Raw genomic sequence first — 18,638 nt, 5'->3', positions numbered from 1 at the left:
ATATTATTCATCTTGAATTAAAATTTTACACAGATAATAAGAATTTGCGCATGGTACAAACAAAATGGGCCTATTGTCTGCAACGGTAAATGAAGTGTCTCATAACTAGCAATTCAATGTGTTAATTCAGCTGTACCATCCAATTACCTACGATTCATCTCAACTTAGTGCACAACAATGAATGTCTTTGAAACATCTGTGACAAAATGTCTGCTCCAGGCTGCCAAGCAGGAGAAACACTATCCCTAAGTCCCTAAGTCTAGGAGCCTGAGTCCCAGAACATAAATTGCTAAAATTGTTCATCACAGTCCATCACTATCACAATGAATTTCTGACATAAAGTCAATAATCTAGATCCAGTAATGAAACTTATATTAGGGTTTTTTTGTTGGTGGTGGTGGTTTTGTTTTTTTTTTTTTTTTCTTACAGGGAAAATGTGACGAGGGAATGTGAGAGGTATGTGACGACTGAAACTGGCATCCTTTCAAATAACACAACATTCTTTTAGAGCCATGGTCCTGCCAACTGCCAACTGACCCCCGGTCCCAAGCACACAATTCTAAAAGTAGACAAAGGTAATGAGATGTGAATTTAGAATCAGAGCCTCCTGCTAAATGACCCAGATGCAAGAGCTATAGCATCTGTCTCCTACCTACTCGGAGACTGAATGATGAAATGACTAGAATCGTTTGCATTTTTTTACTTATCTTTTTCTTTAGTTTTTACAAAAGCAGGAAAATCAATATATAGTTCAATCCTGCTAAGTGAGGATTTATTAATCCATAGAAGAAAGATAATGTAAAGTAGATAAAACACTACAGGGTAGGAAGGAGGGAAGATAGGAGGGAAAGAGAGATGCAAGGAAAAAGACCAAGAAGAAAAAGAATAAAAATGAATGACAAACAGTGTTTACTTAAAAGAAATAAACAGGGCCCAGCACAATGGCCTAGCAGCTAAAGTCCTCACCTTGAATATGCAAGGATCCCATATGGGCGCCGTTTCTATTCCTGGCAGCTCCACTTCCCATCCAGCTCCCTGCTTGTGGCCTAGGAAAACAGTCGAGGATGGCCGAAAGTCTTGGGAACGTGCATCCACGTGGGAGATCTGGAAGAAGTTACTGGCTCCCGGCTCCTGGCTTCAGATCGGCATAGCACCAGCCATTGTGGTCACTTAGGGGATGAATCATGGGACAGAAGATCTTCCTCTATGTCTCTCCTTCTCTCTGTATATCTAACTTTGTAATAAAAATAAATAAATCTTTAAAAAGAAAGAAAATAAATAGCTGTGCCTCAAATCTAACAAGGACATGGATAAAATTTAAATCAGACTCAAACACTGGTTTTTAATATTTTTCTAGACAAGTGAAGTGCAGTCCCTCTTAAGACTAAACTATCAAGAGAGTTAAAGAAATATGAGCCCCAAAATCTTGAAAAAGAAGTATAATTTCTACTACAGCCAAAAGATTGTACTGTATCTTCAAACTAAAATAAGACAGTAATCCTATAAATCTTCAATTCATTTAAATAATTTTAAAATGGCATGGTTTCCACTTGCAGATTTTCTAAAAACCTGACAGGCAGAGTGACTCATTACTGAGAATAAGGGATGCAAATAATTTACATAATCAAATATAAGTCTAAATTAACATTTACCTTAAAACTCACAAAAGAAAAATCATATTAAAATATTATGTTAGTACAGTAAACAAAAATGTTAACTATCAGAATGTTGCTGACAATCAAAGGCCAGAATGGGAAATGTGCCTCATCAAAAATTATTACATAAATTCTTTAGAGATTACAGATCATTTTAAATATTTTTTTATGAAATAAGCTTACAAAAACCATACTTAAAAATATTTTGAAACAAGGTTATTTCTAATGTAATTTAAACATGTTTTCAGAAGTACCACAGGAAATCAAGCTATTAATTTCCTGAGTCTAGTTAAAGATATAGCTATGGATTAATGGGTGTGGTATAATTTATAGATTGAAACAGTCATTCTTTCCGTTTTTTAGAAGATTTCTCTATTTAATCACTCATTTAAAAAAGTAAAGAGATCAGCAGCAATTCAGAAGTACTGAACTATCAAAACCTCAGACTATGCCCCACATCGGGGATCCTGGGATGGATTGGGAGGCTGTGTGTGGCTTCTCCTCTTATCTCCCTCCCCGTTTCCCCCAGAAACACGAAGGAAAAAAGAGAATGTGGAAATAACGGTCTCACCCACGTTGCTTTAGCCCTTGGCCCTTTGCACCTTAATCAACTATGTAAAAATCATCAAAAACAAAAACAATTATCTTTTTTTAAAAAGGAAAGAGAAATCTTGTATCTTCTATTAACTTGCCAGGTCTGGGCCAGGTTCAAGTCAGGAGCCAGGAGCTCCATCCTGGTCCACCACATAGATGGAGCATTAGCAGTGCACATAACTTTAGCTGTCTTTCCAGATACACTGTCAGGGAGCTGGGTCACAAGCAGAACTGCCAAGGCGTTATCTGCATTCTGACCTGGGAAGCATCACAAACAGTGGCCTACCTTGCTATGCCACAATGCTGGCCCTTCTCACACTTTGCTCTGTAAACTACATTGTACTTGCTGCTGCTAACAGAGGTCAAAGCAGTGATGACTGTACTAGAAGAAAACTATTTGATTCTTTTCCAAGTTTATTGTTTTCTTCATAATTATTTTCCTTTCTTAATTTGGTGCTATGTCTTTTACAAGATAAACGTTGTTTATTGCTTTGCAATTCTAGAATTCTATCTTTTGTCAAGTATGTTTCATTCTCTTTATGGCAATCTTACTCAAATATGAAATAAAACCTGGGAATCAAGCTTTCATTTTCAATCTCCTACTTGAAGCTATGTGATTGAGAGCAGTCAATTTTGACAAATAAAATTAGCATAGTTTTTGCCCTTCCACCTGCTATTTTACACCAGAAATTTTACACTTTTAATTAGCCTTTTGGTTCTCAGTTTTCCCACCTGTACAATGAAGATACTTAAAAAAAAAAAAAGACTTTGTGTGCATTGTTACCACCAAAGAATCACTGTGTATACAGTGTCTACCAGGTATGAACCTGCAACATCTTGTCAAATAAATCAAAATAAACAAAAATTTCTGCAAATTTGTAGAAAAAGTAGATGAACATAACACTGCACATCCAAAACATCAAGTAAGACTTGTATAAAGGTAGATTTTATGGATCCATCCCAGTCAAACAGGCATGTATACTGATGGGGACCAACAACTTGATCTAAAGAAATTATAACAACAAACAATGGAATTTCTAAATTAGTTTGGATTTGCACACACACATTTGGTAGGTGATATTCAATAATGCCTTAAGTCAGTTTGGCACACTGCACACATCCTTATCAGCACTCTTGTCTTGTTCCATGACCACATAGCCACCATCTAGAGCAGCCGTGACTTAAAAGCATCACTTAGCTTTGAAAAGGCAACTAAAAGTTTAGGTTTGGAATTCTACAAGTTTAGCATTGGAAGCAAGGCAGACAAGATGCATAAACAAGATCAGTTCATCCCTAAAGATCAGGGGACAAATTCCTATAATTTCTCGTTTTGTTTTGCCCAGCATTCATTCCTCATCCCTGGACACAGATTGATACCATGCTAGTGACAGTGATTTATAGTTAATTACCTGGTAAGAAAAAGTCATCTCCAATCCTTCAATCATTTCAACGAACTTTGAAGTGGTAAACTAAAGCTAAAGTAATTGCTAGCATCTTTTCTAGGTCCAAATTTTATTACACAGACTGGCAACCAGAGAGAGACTGGAATAAGCTATAAGGACCACATCTCATTAAGTCACGGATATGACGAGCATGCCAGTGCACGCTGTGTGGGCACAGAGAGTAAGTAATATATCAGAGTGGTTCAGACGAGGAAGGCTTTCCAAACAGTCTGCAGAATGAAATATTTTATGGTAAAATTTTCATCACATTTCACTTAAAGTAGAAAAATAAGCAGAATGTGGGAAGATACACAAGAAGCTAAATGCATCCGATTGAAAGTTTTTTGTTTTTGTTTTTTTTTTTTTTTAATTTTGGGAATCAGTTCTTCCATGTTAGTTGGCGTTTAGATCTCCACTCTTACAAAATTATGATAATAGATGCAGATTTTAAACATCATTGTTATAGTGCAAAAGAAAATGTCCACATGGAGGCTGGTGCCCATGTTTTTAATGCAACATTTTTTGGGGGGAAGGAGTGGAGAGGAATGTCAGATTCAGAACTATTTGTGCCATGGCTTCACAGGCAGGAAGAACTGGAGGAATCCTGGCCCCTGACACATTGCTATGTGGTGCTGACAGATGCATTCTTGCCTATGCAACAGGGATGGCAATATTACTTATTAATCATACGGTTTGTAAAAGGATGAAATGTGGTAACACCTGTCAGAAACTTACGTACCACAGAAGAAGTACAAAGAAGCACAAAGCCAAGCTTAATTACTGACTCAATTTACAACTCAGCTCATCATGTTTAACTCCCTCATAAATAAGTTGGAATGGATACACCTTTATGCATATTTTCTCAATATTCTTTCTTTAAACTAATAGCACTGCGGCATCAAGGTCTTGAGAGTCATAAATCTCACCCTCGCTATCTGTAACTAATTATATAATAAAAACCTCAAGAGGAAATTAAGTCAGTTATTATGCTTCTAATCTACAAGAACTACGTAACCCTCCTCATATGTCAAAATCCATTTTATTAACAAAAAAAGGAGGTGCTCTGCTTCTAATATCAAGGCAATTAATTCATAAGACAGGAGACTAAGTTGGCATTTACTTCAATCTCTGAGGCACAATTTGGGTGCTTTGCGATTGTGCAGGCTGTGCTGTAAGTCCTTTCTGTTTACAGTGGCTGCTCCTCGCACATAATACACCAAAGTGTCATCCAACAGTTTAATCACACTCCTCCCATAATGTTCTACAAGAGCTTAACTACGATTAAAGTGACAAATCAGTGCAGTCTAATTTTTGAAACAGGAACCCAATTAACTCCCTATCATGTTAAAAATCCAGATGTGTTTTGGACAGCTCCTATCTATCCTTAGAGTAAGCACTTTGTAAAACAAACACAAAGAAATAGTAAGGAGTCAGCATTGTAGTCCAGGGGTTCAAGATACCTCCTGCAACATGAGCATCTCAAATCAGAACACAAACTGGAGCCCTGGTTGCTCCCTGCTCCTGTACATGGGAAGATGGAAGTATTTTCTCCCCTGCCACCCGCAGGGAAGACGAGGCTGGAATTCTGGGCTCCAGGCTTGCAGGTGTTTCAGTAGTAAGGCCAGACTTCTCTGTCTCTCCTGCCCCTACACACAGTGTACTCTCTGTTACTTTGCCTTTAAAATAAATAAGTCTTAAAAATAGAAAAGAAATATGAGTAATAAGGGAAGTATATTGATTTTCTCATGACATGTAATATAATCATATGTTCTCATCTCTAATCATAACCATTACTTATCTTCCTGCAACCTTCCCAAGCTGCCTTGAGTGGATTAATTATTACCATGGAACAATCTTTAACAACTGCTATTTTGGAGATGCGTTATGTCTACTGTGGAATGTAGGTGACTGCAGTAGGAGAGACATTAGGAGAGAGTCTGATAATTTGTTAAGAGTATAATTATATGGACATCTAAGAGAAGCTGTACCCTCAGAAAAACAGCATTCCTACCTAATTAAAATTACAACTTAAAGTTTAAGCCTTATCAATTTCTCAGTAATCTATAGCAGTGCCTTCCAAAATCTGAAAATGTTAGGTTAAATAAATACTTCCCAAAACATTGTAAGAACACAAACTTGAACAATTTGTAGCAAAAGAATGAATTCAGGAATGCCAGAGCACACATTAACCAGAGTCATGTCATTGATAGTCATTTATTGGTAATCAAGTTTAGCCTAGCATGTGCAATAAACGTACATCAAAACTGAGACACCTGTCAAAATCTCAATCGAGGAGAAGCAAATATAGAAGGATTAAAATCTGTCTGCCTTACACTTCTCCCAAAAGTAACTGTTTATAGTACCCCAGATGAATGCACTAGTACCAAATTAATATATGTACTCATTAACACAAATGTCCTTGAATACTCAAAGTACTAAGTTTCACAATGGAAAGTGATCTTTAGCAAAGACAAATAGTGCTGCAACTGAGTTGCAGAAATACTTAATTAAACAATTCTTAATTAAAGAAAAAACTGCATATAGAAATGTAATCTATTAAATGATAAACGAGGCCCATGGGCATGAGCCACCTTCTCCAATACCAATAGCTCATATGGGCACTGGTTCAAGGCCTGGACACTCCACTTCAACTGCAACTTAGGGATAAAACACCATTGTAGGAAAGCAGCGGGGACAGCCTAAGGCCTTGGGCCCATCGATCACAACGAAACTCCTGGCTTTTGGCTATAGCCTCTTAGCATTTTAAGGCCATCCAGGAAATGATGGTGAGGCTAGGACATTTTTCTCCATCTGTCCCTTTCACTGTCTAACTGGCTTTCAAAGGCAGATTTTACAGTCAGAGAAGGAGAGACAGAAAAATCCTCCATCTCCTGCCTCAATCCCCAAATGGCAGCAATTGTCAGAGCTGAGCCCATCCAAGGCCAGAGACCAGAAGCCAGAAACCAGGAGCTTCTTCCAGGTCTCCCACATGGGTGCAGGGACCCAAGTCTTTGGGTCATCGCCTGCTACTTTCCCAGGCCACAACAGGGAGCTGGATCAGAAAGTGGAGTAACCAGGAAACAAACAGGTATTCATATGTGATGACAGGGCTTGCAGTTGGAATATTAGCATACAGTGCTACTTTTTCAGCACCAAATAAAGCATGTGTGTGTGTGTGTGATATATGTGTATATCATGCATATACATATATAATATATAATATATGATTTATCAAATCAGCACCAGATCTTTAAATATGATTTGTGGTTTCAAACATATGTTCTGTGTGTGTGTGTGTGTGTGTGTGTGTGTGTGTGTGTGTGTGTGTGTAGAGGGGGAAGAGAAGCTGCCTTAAGTTATATTAAGTAGATGACCAGACTCAACGGAGAACACAAATTTAAATACTGAAGTGATGATTTACAGGTGATTATTCTGCTACCAAGAGCAAGAAGAATGTAGACTCAAAGCTCAGTTAAAATCCTTTGATAATTAGGCATATGGCCACTCAGACTTCAAAGCGGTGACCCTGTTAGATCCCATTAGGTTTAAGGCGTCCACATGTTCTTACTGATGGGGACACAAATCCAAGTGACATATTAAAAGTCACAGTAAAGGATGTATTCAATACACAAGGTGGCACTGGCAATGCAATGTCTAAAAAGAAAATGTGGGGAAAGGACACAACTACAATCACTGTTTATCTCCATAAAGCACAAAAACTACATATCAAAGACGTGTAGCATTGGCATTTATTTTACCAGTTGAGACTTCAATCTATGAGCACTTTATACTCAGTCTTTTCCTTTACTGCTATTGTTATTCAGAAACAGAAGGATTCTCTTCATTTGTCCACCATGAAAAACAGACATATCATTTTGCAGTGTTTCTAAAATACCAAAGTTTTCACAAGCTCATGGTTCATCATATAAAAATGTTCCTGTTACAACTGCTACTATTTTTATAAAGATTTGTTTATTTGAAAAGCAGAATGACAGAGAGAGATAATCTTTCATCCACTGGTTTACCCCCCAAATGTCCACAACAGCCATAGCTGGGCTAGTCCAAAGCCAGGAACCAGGAGTCTCCTCCAGGTCTCCCATGTGGTTCCCAGGGGCCCAAGCCCTTGGGCCATCCTCCACTGCTTTCCCAGGCACATTAACAGGGAGTTGGATCAGAAGCAGAGCAGCCAGGCCTCATTGAGTGCCTATATGGTATGGTTTTATGAGCTACAATGGACCTCCCTTCCCTTCCCTCCTCCTCTTTCTTTGTAACTCTGCCTAACAAATAAACAAATATGCTTTTAAAAGTTTGCATGATAGAAATATATTTCACTGTAATACAGCAACAAGGTGGAGGAATCTACCATGGGAGGAGAGTACGAGGAGGGGTTGGGGGAATCCCAGAGCCTATGAAACTGTGTCACATAATACAATGTAATTAATAAAATTATATATACTTATTTTAAAATATATTTAATTCCTACCTATTTACCCTAAAATGAATACACACTAAGTTAAAATTAAACACCTAAGCTAAATTAACAAAAAAATTACATAATACTTCAACTAATCTCAGGATTTCTAACTTCACTATCATCATATTTAAAAATTTTTAAATGGGCAAAAGGGGGCCATCAAATAACTTACAAGTAACATTTTAAATCAAAACTGTCCTAAATATGCTCCTGTACAATATTGATGGTAAATCAACAACCACTTTATAAAATGACTAGCATGTCAACACAAAAGCAATATAACATCCCATAGGTTACTACTAGGACTCTGAATCAGTAGACATTAAATTTCAAGGTACTTCGGCAAATCCTCATATGTATGTAGCATCACACTTCTCATATATATTTGAAGCAGCAAGGGAAACTATAAATTATTTAGGGTAAGTGATTCAGTTTACAGATCAATTTATAGCCTCAACAATATTTTAAGCTGATACATCTGTTCTTTGTATTAAGAGAGCATCTCACTTGTTTAAAAAACACTCAAAAGGCTTCGCCCCGAAATGATGTCATGTCTCAGGCTGTGTTCAGGTGGGAAGGTTGACACATGTCCCTCATCAGGGACTATAAAGTCACTGCTTCAAATAACATCAGCCACATTAGAGATTTGAAGATTGGGACAAAGCCAAGCAATGAGAGACCCCAGACAAATGCAAAAGATGACTGTTTCAACAGCCCTTCTACTAGCTATTAACTCCTAGCCACAAAAGACTGAATGAAAAAAGAAGGTAAACTCAACCTTATAGAATGTTGGCTCATTAGCCTGGATGGATTAATTTGGAAGCCTTATCATCAGCTGCATGTTAAGCAGCCACCAACAAGTTTTTATTAAGTACTTACTAGTTGTGTAACATGGCTCTAGGGTTTGTACATCTGAGAAGGCATCCTGTCCCCCTGGAGCCTTTCCAATCCAGCAGCACCCTCCCATCCTTTGCAACTGCTCTCATACCTTCCCCTTCAAACCTGACACAGTGCCCCACTTAAGCCAAGAGCTGAAGCTCGGGAGTGGGATGAGCATCACAGAAGCCTGAAATAAAAGCATTTATCTCATTAAGCAGGAGCAGGCAAGGACATTATCAGTGGAAAGTGGAGGTAAAAGTGGGCAGGAGCATGAGAAAGAGATGTATAATCTTGGCTTGGGCAATCAGTACAGACTCGCACCTCTTAAAAAAAAAGCCTGCCTCCGGTCACGATAATTTAACAAATCCATCCATCTCTGAAGTCCAAGGAACTAGATTTCAGTTGTCAGGGAAGGAGGAGATTATAGAGAAAAGAAAGGACATGGGGAACACGAAAATGACACCTGGAAGGTGAGAAGTCCAATGTCAGTCATCCATAGGCTGGTCCTACTTTCTCCGTATGTTCAAAGCGGCATGTTTCGTTAACTCTAGAGGGCAGGAACACAAACGGCTAAGCCAGGGACCTTGAGCAAAGGCAGCGTTCACAGAACACTGACAATCTGGGGACCCCAAGGAAGGCAGGGATTTCAAAGGGATGTGGCCATCAAGTGCCTAGCGCCTCAAATAATCCTCTGCGCTGTTTGCAGGAAGAGTGAGGGTGATCTCGCCCTCAGGGCTGCGCAAAAGGTTGTTTGAAGCAAGCATGTCTCCAAACCTCTGCACGGATGGCAGCACCTTTGCCTCAGGAAAGCTCCTACCGGTTCCAGAATAGTTTCCCCTGAACCCCGAAGCGTCTGTTTGCCAGTCTGCTGCGTGTTCTCCTGAGGCTTCCTGTTAAAACCTGGAGATACACACACTCCTCGCCTGGAAATTCAACTGTGCACAGTCAAAGAACAGAGTAGAAGAGCAGCCCTAGCAGCATTTGCTGGCCAGAGCCGAAGCCTCAGCGCGCTTCGGTAGCGGTTCCCGGCAGCGCAGCGCCCTCGGACCCACGAAGTGGAGGCTGGCACCGCGCCCTTCGCTTTACCCCTGGAGCACTGACAACTGCAGGCTGCCTCCACCCCGTCCCCGGCGGCCTCGTGCAGCTAAGTCTGCACGTGGAAGTGCTGGGGTGGTGGGCCGGGCATACTCCTTGGACCTAGGGGGCAGGAATGACAGAGGGATTGGCCAGAAGCAGAAGTGGGGTGTGTGCTGGGAGTGGGGGGTGCTGTAGCTTGGGCACAGGGGCGGTAAAAACCAAGCAACATGAACACAGACACGGCTGAAAGAGAATGAAAGAGAAACACAGCCATGACTGCGGGGGCAAAGGAGGAGGGGGTGACAGGTGACAGCATGGGGGGGAACAAGAGCCACAGAGTCAGAAACGCAGTCGTGGACGGAGGCAAAGCTGAGAGACCAAAGACGAACGGGGCACCGCCAGAGGGGCAAAGAGAGGGAAAGAGGAAAGTAACCATCCAAGACACCCAAGCCACACAGTACACCCAGTGTCAGGCCGAGCAGAATGGCCCGCGGCTGCCCGCAGCTGGTGGGAGAAAGTTGCCAGAGGCCGAGCAATCCCAGCCACCGAACACAACCAGGGCGCAGAGCCACAGCCCCCCAGTTCGGTCGCAGTAGCGGGGGAGGGGGGCGAGCGGGAAAGCAGAGCAGAGGACGAGTGGCGGCACAAAGTTCCGGGACCCGTGATCCTGCCTCTGCACCTGCAGCCGCGGGTGAGTGCGTTCCGAGCTCCGCGGAGACCACCTCACGGAGACCGCCCATTTCCCTGCCCGTTGCCCCCCGGCCCCGGTTCCGCTCCTATTCTTGGCACTCGCTGCGGGACTTTGCGGCGTGCATCCCCCCCGCCCCCCCCAGAACTCCGGCAACCCAGAGGGGGCTCGTCCCAGACACACCACACCACGCACACAACACACACAGCAGCGAACGGAGAGAGATGCAGACCTGCTGTCGAGCTCAAGGATCCGACGAGGAGCGGAGCGAGCCGCGGTCCACTCTCGGGATGCAGCCTCCTCCGAGCGAGCCGTGCAGGTGTTGGTCGGCAGCGCCGCGTGCCGGGCTCGCCGAGCCCGCGCTCACCTGGAATCCGCGCCTGCCCCTGCGGGTGAGCACCGCGCGAAGCCCCGGCTCCCGCCCGCGCCCTCTCTCTCTCTTCACACTTCTGGGAGAGCGCAGCGAGCCGGCTCCGGCCTCGGCCAGCCCCAGACGAGCGCCCTCATAGCGCGGCGGCGGGCTGGAGGGCTCCGAGTGCGCGGCGGGATCGGGTGCCGAGGCCGACGAGGCGGAGGCACCGGGCGAGGGCTCCTGGCACGGTATCACCTCAGCTCCCCGCCGCCGCCGCCTGGTCACTCGGACTCCGGCCCCCGCCCCCCTCCCACCCCAGCCGGCCGCCCGCCCCTCCCCTCTGCGCTGCCCCTCCCCCTCGCGGAGCCCCAGCCCGGAGGCCTCTCACTGGGCTAGTATCATTTACGTAACCAGCACCCCCAGCCCTCCTTCCTCCCCGCTCCTGCTCCTCCCCGGGCTGGGGCGGTGCGCACCGAGCGCGCTCCGGCTGCTCCTGGAGCTGGCGCTCCGGCGATGCGCACAAGTCCCGCGATACTTGGCAGGCACGGCCCCCCAGAGCAAGTGTGGGGTCAGCGCCTCTCGCTGGAGAGCGCCGCGCGACCCCCGGGCGTCCCGGCGCTCCAGACGGTAGAGATCAGCTTGCATCCACAGCGCTCGCTCCAAGCGCCCAGGAACGGCTTAAAGGGGAGCGGAGGGGTCAGGCATTGCCCTCGAGGAAAGCTCCCGGCAACCCCACCCTTGCCGTCGGCTTTCCAGCCGGGAGCTGCTGCGGAGACCAGGGGTCAGGCTCTGAAGCACCCAGGTAGAGTTGACCTCTTGCCCGTCACAGTTTGTGCTCTGGTTGGCGGCTGCCTGCAAACGCACCACTACACAGAGGAATGCAGAGTGCTTCGTTATACTCTTACTTTATTTAAACAGAGGTATAGAAAAAAAAAAAAGGAAGGTGTGGTTCCACACACTAAGTACCTGAACGTTTTCGGAAGTTAACGTGCAAGGTTACAGAAAAGCCGTGGCACTGGGTGAGTTAAAAGACACGCAAGTATTTTACTACTGTTGCTCGCCCTAGCCAGCAGTCAGGACTCAGGTCTCAGGTATGATTAGCATATGAAAAAGTTGTACCCATCCTCCATCCCCCGCGGCCTGGTGGAGAGAACTGTTTTAGTAAATTGTTTGGTCCTGCAGTCATTGTTGACTCTTGGTTGAAATCCTTGGATTTTTTTTACTCTAAATTTTCTTTTTGGTGAGAAGGGATGACAGGAAACCTCTCCGTATAATTTCACATATCTTGCAGTTTATTCGACACTCACTTGGTAGTAACTGCTTTTGATACCACCTCCCACATTGTCCATCCTCCCCACAATTATGGAATGCCCGAGAGGCTGGGCAAAGAATCCCGTCACATCACCAAGGAACCGGGAGTTTCCACTAGGTCCTCTTGTGAGTTCACTGCTGCCATTAGGTCGCCTACCTCAACCTGCAGTGTTGGGGGAAATTATGTACAAGCAGATAAAAAATAGGAGTTTTAAATACTAGTACATGGAAAGGTACTTCAAAAACGTAATGGAAACAGAATTTTTAAAATGTTCTTTTGAAAAGAACAGTCTTTGAAAAGCTAATACAAAGCACATATTATAAAACAGTAGAAGCAGATTTTGAATTTTTTGGAACAAAACAAACTTACCTCTTAATTCCATTTCTTCAAGAATTTGCTCAAGTACCCTGCTCACACATACTTAAAGACATATAAGGCCAGGACCTACATTCATCACCTGTGCACAAAGAAGCAACACCGTTTTTATGGAGCATTTAGGATATTGTACTTCTGTCTACTGCTTAACTTGGGAACCCTAAACTTAGTTGGAAAAGTTATATATGCAAATATTTATATGTGTAATTGTTTATATAGTCGCAAAATCACCCTGGAAATCATTGGCTTTAGCTGCCTAACTCATCACCCTAAGACAGCAAGCACCTAGAATTTCTCAATGTACTGTGTGGGTTTCCTGGGAGATTTTCTGTGCTGAAAGACTCCTGTCTGATTAGAGGTCTGGAACTACCTCATTCACAAGTGGGGTAGTTGGCAAGCTCAGGTTTCTTAACCTAGTCTGTCCTTCTTCAATATGCTAGTGGTTTTCTTCTCTAGTGGTGCTATTGTTCCAAAGAACAACAAGGCAGAACTAGTGATGGCAATATTGAAAGCTCAGCTAGTAGACCTATGCTAATGTCCCGTTAACCTGAGCCAGTCAGATGGCCGACCTGTGCGTAATATAGTCCATGTTTGATTAGGAAACTGCTAAACTGTGAAGGAGAATTCACACACAAAAATTTAATCAGGATGACTTGAAGGCATTCGTGCAAACCTCAGAATTTTTAAGGAAAGTATAAGGAAATAAAACAGTACTATATAAACCTTATAGACATCATCGTAACCAAGTGATCAGAAATCAGAATCACCAAAAATGGGATCAAGTGAGATCATGAAGCTTGTTATATGATGCACCAAGTGTCCATTATATTATTTATATAGTATCTCGGGCAAAAAATGAAAATAATTGGAGAAAGCAAACATAAACACAAATGTAGGGAAATTCTAAAACCTATCTTGTCTGTACTGTTAAAAAAATAAAATCACTGTGATAGTGCTAAAAGTTAGAGGAAAGCTGCAAAACTATTCCAAAGAAGAGTAGTTAAAAACCGTTAAAAACCATGGCTCCTAACAGCAACATGTAACTTGAGTACTGTACTGACAGAAAAACATACGTATAAAGGACAGGATTGGGACAGCTGTTAAGATAGAAGTACAATGAATATCTGACAGTAATTTTATTTTGGATAAATCATACTGAGATTTTTATGAAGTAATAATTTTGTTGTCATTTCTTATCAGAAAGCCCTTGATTTTTAAGAAATAAATAATAAAACACATTGTGGAAAAAAGCGCTAAAGCTTCTCATTCAACCACAGTTCGTCAAAAATGAGTATAGACAATAACGAAGTGAACATGACCACCTTACCCTGTGGTGAATTTACCACTGGTAAACTTGGATGAGGAATATGAACCCTTCATAATATCTCTGAAACACACACTTAAGCTTAAAGTTTTGGGTTTTTTCATAAACAGCAGCAATCTTTCCTTAGCTCATAATAGACTTAAATGAGTGTGTACTGAAAGTCGTAAATGTTACATTCAATATAAATAAGAAACCTAGGAATTTATCTTTAATCAAAGGATACTCATTATATGTACTTTGTTAGAGAAATAAGATAACCAACATCTCACAATTAATTGAAAACAAGACAGGCATTGGAGGGCCCAGTGCAATAGCATAGCGGTTAAAGTACTCACCTTTAAACACACCAGGATCCCATATGGACACCGGTTCTAATCCCTCAGGCCCCACTTCTCATCCAGCTCCCTGATTGTAGCCTGGGAAAGCAGCAGAGGACAACCCAAAGCTTTGGGACCCTGCACCCGCGTGGGAAACCCAAAAGAAGCTCCTGGCTCCTAGTTTCAGATAGACTGAGCTCCAGCCGTTGTAGTCATTTGGCGAGTGAACCCTTGGACAGAAGATCTTCCTCTCTGTTTCTCCTCCTCTCTGTATATCTGCCTTGCCAATAAATAAATCTTTACAAAACATTTTTTTAAAGACAGACAATGAACGGCTTAGCTGGAGATCACATTAAAAACAGAGATATGAGCTTAACAACTAAAATTGCATATTTTCATTAACCAAGGCCCTATTAAAGTGGAATTTTTATTTTATTTTATTATTTGGATAAACATTATAAATTTTAAATACACATATATAAATTTGTCAGATTTTGTCAATATAATAAATATAATATAAATTTATAAATATATGTATTAATATTAAAAAGAAGGAAAGTTGTGTTATTACTTTATAAATTCAACTTTGTATGTGAAGGAAGGCAGAGTTGTCATTATTAAGAAAAACAGCAAAAACTATGAAATTCTGATAGCATTTCTTTCTCGGTATATTTCAGTATCATCTCATTCTGCTTAAGATACACTCTGTAATTTCTAATATTACCTACAAAAACCATTATAACCTAGGTGTATGTTAATCTCCTTAGTACCTGCAATTATCCAAGAAGTGGTATAGGTGTTAAATAGGTGTTAAAGATAGAAAGAAACACAATAACACCTTTTATGGAACTTAGAACCTAGTTTTTTAATCTGATATACATTGAGTGCTCACAGAACAGAAACTATTTTTTAGGCACTGGAAAAATAACAGCAAAATAACAAAAACCTTGCTATCATGACCTTTCACTTTTTTGAGGTAATCTTAAATAAACAAGCAATTGCTTTATCAGGTAGCAATAAATTATAAAAGTAAACTGAAACAAAGAGCTAAGTTTTCCAACTAGTGTCCCACAAGTGGTTTATAAGTATACTCTTGTATGTTGATGACTTCATTCATCAGAAGTGGTCAAGCGTCATGACCTTAACTGGACAGAACACAGTCAGATAGACTCTGGTCATTACAAGTTTGAGGGCCTTTGTGAAGAATGGCCTGTGTTTCCAATCAGGTGTAACACAGGGGCTGGCACCTCTGCCTGTGTCACTGGCACCAGTTTTGGATGCAGTTCTAGCACTGGTTGCTACAATTCTGATCCAACTCCCTGCTAATTACCTATGAAAATAGAGGAGGATAGACCAACGCCTTGGGTCCCTGTACCCATATGGGAGACCTGCAAGAAGTTCCTGGCTCTCAGCTATGGATCCCAACTGAGATCCTCAAGAGAGAAAGTGCTTAAAAGATATCTCTGTATTTCTCTCTCTCTCTAACTGTATCTCTCTGTAACTATGTTTTTTAAAAAGTTAAGCACATTGTGAGTAGGAAATCAAAGAACTTGTACAGGGCTTTCTAATGGGTATAACTCCTGACAATAGCTTAAAGCTCCAGCAACATAAATTTCAAGTAATTCTGTGACATCTGCTACTGACTTCTGGTTTTAGTGGGAACTGACTGGTCTAATAAGGCATAAATAGCCTTCAAATTTACATTTATCATTGTTTTCAGATTCCTGACAAAAAAATGTAAATGGATTAATGGTCTGTATATACAAAAGCTTCACATCAATTAATCAAATGAAAGTGGAGCTGATATATTTTAAATATCCTTTAACTTAGGTAAATGCTTGATCGTAAAAGTGTATGTATAAATTTGTTGTTACATAATTACTATAGCTGTTTAAACTGTAAGGTTTATAGTTAAAATGTTGAATTCATGAATCAAATCTCATTGAAATGCAAAGATTTTATTTGTAAATATCACATAATTCAATGTATTTTTCTCACTTTTTAAAAGATTTGTTTTGTTTTTATTGGAAAGTCAGAGATACAGAAAGAAGGAGACACAGAGAGGAAGCAGGGAGCTGGATGGGAAGCAGCCGGGATTAGAACTGGCGCCCATATGAGATCTTGACGCATACAAGGCAAGGACTTTTTGCCACTAAGCTACCACCCTGGGCCCCTCAATATGTTTTAAAATGCTAATAATGTGGAGAATATGTTTTTAATTTTTAAACAAAGGTCCATATGGATACACTCAAATTTGCCCTTGTTTATATCAATATCCACCATGTCCTGTGTTTCTTTGCAGCTTACACAATGAGAAGTTCACTTGTAACTTTAACTTTTACTGCTCTCTTTCCTTTATGATATTGTATAACACATTAGGATGAAGGATAGCTTTATGTTAATATGAGGAACGTATTGTAATAGTTATATTTAAAGAAAAGCATTGTTTGTTCAGTAAACTTTTAATGAATAAATTATTTCAGCCATGTATTAGGCAATAAGTCAACAGTTAAACCTTTCCTTCAGACCTTTATGTTTTCAACTTTCTCTGTCCCGACTAGACTTACAATTTTGAAATTATCTCAGTAGTAGTGAATAATGTCAACAATTCAGGACAGGGGAAAACAATATTCAACTCTCAAGCATTTTTCAGGACCAAGGAGAGAGACAATCAACTCTCAGCCAGACTAAGTTGTGGTCACTCCAGCCTGACCATGCTGTTTTTTAGCATACTTTGAAAGAGAAAAGTAAATAGATAGAAAGTAGGCCATTGCAAAAAAAAAAAAAGCACCATTCAGCATTCACAAACAGGTAAATAAGAGATAAAATTTGAAGCAGTGTGGAAAAGCATTGATATTCACTTAAGAGTATGCAGTGTTGCTCTCACTTTACCCTCCATGTTTCCCCATTAAATTCAATGGCAAATGTGAAGTGAAATATTAAATACCAGAGTTTAAGGCAGGAAACAATTTAAAAATGCACAAATTTAAGTCTTTCATTTAGATAAGCAAGTGGAGGTATTCTTTCTTAGATTAAATAAAAAACTCCAGTATTGAAAATTAATAACCTGCACATAGTAGGTAATTCCTTATTCATTAACCGAAAGAACTAAATTGCTTCATCTTGTCAAGAATGTTTCGCTTGATTATTAATACTGACAAATAATCCATGAGACTGGCAAAAATTGTTTTCACATTTAAGCATATAATGCTTTTCTATTTAAACTGTGGATATGAATGCTCATAAGATAAGCAGCTAATTCTTACTAGATTTCATCTGAACTTCATTTTAAAGCTCTATTAAAATTGCATCATCTTGTGTGAAGAATATTCTGGTCTATTATAGTTAGTTGTTTGAAGCTTTATTCATAATTCCAGCATGCTCTATACAACAATCGTAAAATCTGCTATGCAATAGAGATCTTACCTCTGACTCACTCTAACTCTATAAGACAATGACTTCTTATCTGTGCAATGTCTTACATAGAGTGAGTCAGATATAAGGAAAAGATAAGTATCATTCACACTGTTTTTAATTAAAGATTTAATTTTGATTTTTGTGTTGATTTTTAAATTTTATGGTATAATTCCATAGGGCCTGGGATTCCCCCCCCAACAAATTCCTATCCCCCAACTGATTTTCCCCATAGTATTTCATCATAAGGAGTTATAATTTACATCAGTCTGTTATTTAAGTGTGCCCTGACATTGCTGGTACAATGTCAGACAGTCCATCATCCCATTGTCTAGATATGTCCAACAGTTTCATTGGGAATCCATCTTTGGTTTGGAAATAGGGTTGCATGTTGCATTGTATTTTCACATCTGAATACGGTAGTCTCTATTACTCTATCACTATACATTCCCTTAAATGAGAAGCTACAAAATAGCAACAACAGGTATGAAGTTAAAACAAAAATTAAAAGGAGAAAAAAAATACAGCACCGTGGGGTTGGAAAAAAAGCACTACTGAATAACCAACACGAGGGTGACAAAAAGAAAACACACAAGAACCTCCTGGGTAAAATGTTGCCACTATTTGGTCCATGAGCCAGTGATGATTTGACAAGAAACAATAAAGTATTTGGAAGAAATTAAAATGAAATCAAAAACATCAAAACACATGGCATGCAGAAAAAGCAGTAGGAAA

At 40.6% G+C, this 18,638-nt stretch overlaps 1 protein-coding gene across 1 annotated transcript in view; it reads right to left on the bottom strand.

Annotated features, from left to right (window-relative positions):
• GALNT13 (polypeptide N-acetylgalactosaminyltransferase 13) overlaps positions 1-11,409 on the bottom strand; it is a 426,836-nt gene extending 415,427 nt beyond the window's left edge. The window contains exon 1 of the mRNA XM_040972021.1: positions 11,042-11,409. The gene's annotated coding sequence lies outside the window, so the exon portion shown is untranslated. The remainder of the gene's footprint in view (positions 1-11,041) is intronic.
• Positions 11,410-18,638: the final 7,229 nt, after the last annotated feature.

This window comes from Ochotona curzoniae, unplaced genomic scaffold (assembly GCF_017591425.1).
Source record: "Ochotona curzoniae isolate NIBS_2020 unplaced genomic scaffold, NIBS_Ocur_1.0 contig_2210, whole genome shotgun sequence".
Classification (NCBI taxonomy): domain Eukaryota; kingdom Metazoa; phylum Chordata; class Mammalia; order Lagomorpha; family Ochotonidae; genus Ochotona; species Ochotona curzoniae.
This window is presented reverse-complemented; position numbering and strand designations above follow the sequence as displayed.